This window comes from Lolium perenne, chromosome 2 (assembly GCF_019359855.2).
Source record: "Lolium perenne isolate Kyuss_39 chromosome 2, Kyuss_2.0, whole genome shotgun sequence".
NCBI lineage: Eukaryota > Viridiplantae > Streptophyta > Magnoliopsida > Poales > Poaceae > Lolium > Lolium perenne.
Genome location: NC_067245.2, coordinates 196,281,273 through 196,284,694, shown reverse-complemented (window position 1 = coordinate 196,284,694; position 3,422 = coordinate 196,281,273).

The window sequence follows — 3,422 nt, the reverse complement described above, 5'->3', positions numbered from 1 at the left end:
TTCGTTTAACTGAGAAAGAAGCAGTCGAGCTGGCAGTGGCAGGCCTCGCAGCGCCACTCAAGGATCTGACTTTCCAAGTGGAGTACAATTCACTGGCACACATGGTTCAGAAGTTAACATTATATGAACAGCGCCACCCAGAATTGTACCAAGACAAGTTCAAGCGCCCGATAGGCCTGGTCGAGGCAGATGAAGTTGAAGACTTTGCAGAAGATCAGGAAGTCGCCGTGGCTGAATGGACTCGGGGGGCAGGCCCCGTGTCCTGCAAATGGGTAAAGCAACCAGGGCCTTCGAAAGGGTTTGACTTTGATATAAGCAAAACTGAGCAGATTTTCGATTTGCTGTTGAAGGAAAAACAGCTGAAGTTACCCGAAGGCCATAAAATCCCTACGGTGCAAGAGTTGAACAGGAGACCATACTGCAAATGGCACCACACGTTCACCCACGCCACCAACGACTGCACAGTGTTGCATGGACAGATTCAAATGGCGATAGAACAAGGCCGATTAATCTTCGGTCAGTTTGCCATGAAAGTGGACATTCAACCGTTTCCTGGCGTCAACATGGTGGAGCTCAACCATGCCACGAAGCGTCAGCCGTGTTTCTCTTTCGATATCAACATGGCAGGGCCTGTAGACCGCCATGGTAAAGATAAAGAGGAGAGCAGTCACTCCCGTGGCAAGGATAAGAAGGAGGCCGATCCACGCGACCGGCCCCAATATGATAACAGACGGTACCTCACTGAGGAAGAAGTGAGAAGCGTGCGGTACCAACGACTACTCTCCGCGCATCTCCTTAACAAATATGAGTACCAGTACGACCGACGCCAGCGGTACGACGTCGATGACGACAGATATCGTCGGTCTGGTGCAGACAACAGAAAACATCGTCGATATGATAGAGACGACGAAGGATATGAACGCCGCGCCAAAGGGAGATCAAGAGAGCAGGAAGACATGGACAGACACTAGGATTGTCCTTTCTTTAAGCACTGCTGGGACTCAGGAATGAGCCGATTGCCTACAATCGACAACTGCCCAGAATGTAGACAGCAGAGGAAGGGCACAAGTGAGGTTTCAGTGTTCAAGCGTCTAGGGCCTCTCCCACCTCAGAGCAGACGAGCTGAGTCCTCTCGAGATGAAGACTTCGAGGAGTCAGGAGATGAAGAAGAAGATAGGTACCACCGGCCGAGGTGGTGCCCTGATGGACTCAGTCACTCCCAGAAGCGTAGGGTTCAGCGGCTACGTAATTTGGAGGAAGCCGAAGCGCAGTACCTGTACACATTGAGGAAAGCACGGCCCGATCTGGCCGTGAAAATTCAGCAAACATTGGAGACGGGGGCGCGGCCACATAAGAAGGAATGGCGCCCTAAGCAGACAAAAGCCGATGCAGAGGCATCGACTGACACAAATATGGTGTTCATACTGCCGTCGGAGTTTCATGCTCCAAGAACTGAAGAAGTGCCAGTAGCACAGTTTGACTGCGGTCCACGGCCAGTAGTCTTTGAGAAGCCACGAGAGAGGAGCTACAGGCACTTGAAGGCCCTGTATCTAAAAGGTTATATCAATGGGCAGCCTGTCAACAAGATGTTGGTCGACACGGGAGCAGCAGTCAATATAATGCCATACTCCATGCTACGGCGTTTGGGACGCTCTAACGAAGATCTGATCAAGACCAACGTCACACTAAGCGATTTCAACGGCCAAGCATCAGAAGCACAAGGCGTTCTGAACGTAGATCTAACCGTAGGCCGGAAAACCATCCCTACGTCGTTCTTCATCGTCGATAGCAAGAGCACCTACGCTGTCCTGCTAGGGAGGGATTGGATTCACGCTAACTGCTGCATTCCTTCTACGATGCACCAATGCCTGTACAGTGGGATGGAGATGAAGTGGAGGTCGTTCATGCAGATGACTCGATCGAGATCTCACTAGCTGGCATGAACATTTGGGATGCAGATGACCAAGAGCCGATCTCTGGAATCAGTTTGGACGGCTGTGAGCGCATCGAAGCTTCAAAAAACGGGGTGAGGCTGGTCTTATCCACCGGCCTGACAGAGTAGCAAGACCAAAGTCAGTAGACGTACGTGGCAAGGCCGATCCCTGCGATCGGCCCTAAAAAATAAAAAGCAATGATCTCACCACAAGCATGTCACGTAGTTGTCGTAGATCACAAATAAGTTGTAAACCCTCATTGAGTAATGCAATGGAAAAGGAGGCCGATTCAGGCAATCGGCCAATATTATCCTCACCATATGTTTTGCTTGTGTTCAGCACCGATCTAGCAGGCGACGGAAAGCTAGGATATGGGTTTACATCAGCTGATGAGCTAGAAGAGATTGACATTGGTCCTGGGGATAAGCCACGACCAACATTTATCAGCAAAAAATTAGATCCGCATCTGAGGAGCCTGATGATAGCTTTGTTGAAAGAATACCCAGATTGTTTTGCATGGGATTACACAGAGATGCCAGGGTTAGACAGGAGCATCATTGAGCATCGGCTCCCTCTGAAGAAAGGATTTCGGCCGTTCCAGCAGCGAGCACGACAGATGAAGGCCGAAATACTGGTAGAAGTCAAGAAAGAGATCGAGAAAATGCTGAACGCCGGATTCATCAGGCCATGCAGGTATGTTGAGTGGATTTCTAACGTCGTACCTGTAGAGAAAAAAGATGGCCGATGGCGCGTTGCCATAGATTTTCGGGATCTCAATAGAGCCACTCCAAAGGATGAGTACCCAATGCCGGTAGCAGAGACGTTGATCAATGCAGCTGCTGGTCATAAGGTTCTGAGTTTCATGGATGGCAACGCCGGCTACAACCAAATTTTCATGGCTCCAGAAGATATACACAAGACTGCATTCAGAGTACCAGGCTCGGTAAGCTTGTTTGAGTATGTAGTCATGACATTTGGGCTGAAAAATGCCGACGCGACGTACCAAAGAGCCATGAATTACATCTTTCATGATCTGATCGGCAAATTGGTGGAGATTTACATTGATGACGTGGTGGTCAAGTCTGTTGCAGTGGAAGGGCACTTGGAGGATTTGCGACACGTCCTGGACCGAACTAGAAAGTTCGGACTAAGAATGAATCTAAAGAAGTGTGCTTTTGGTGTAACGGCCGGTCAATTCTTGGGTTTCTTGGTTCATGAACGTGGAATTGAGATCGGCCTGAAAAGTCAAGAGGCAGTGCGAACGATGAAGCCACCTACCACGAAGAAAGAACTCCAGTGTCTCATCGGCAAAATCAACTTCGTCAGACGATTCATCTCCAATCTGTCAGGGCGAATCGAGCCATTCATGGGCTTGGTGAAAATTAAGGCTGATGAGGAGTTTCGCTGGGGGGCAGAGCAACAGCAAGCATTTGACGAGATTAAGGAGTATCTAACGAAGCCACCTGTGTTGGTTCCGCCACAGCAAGA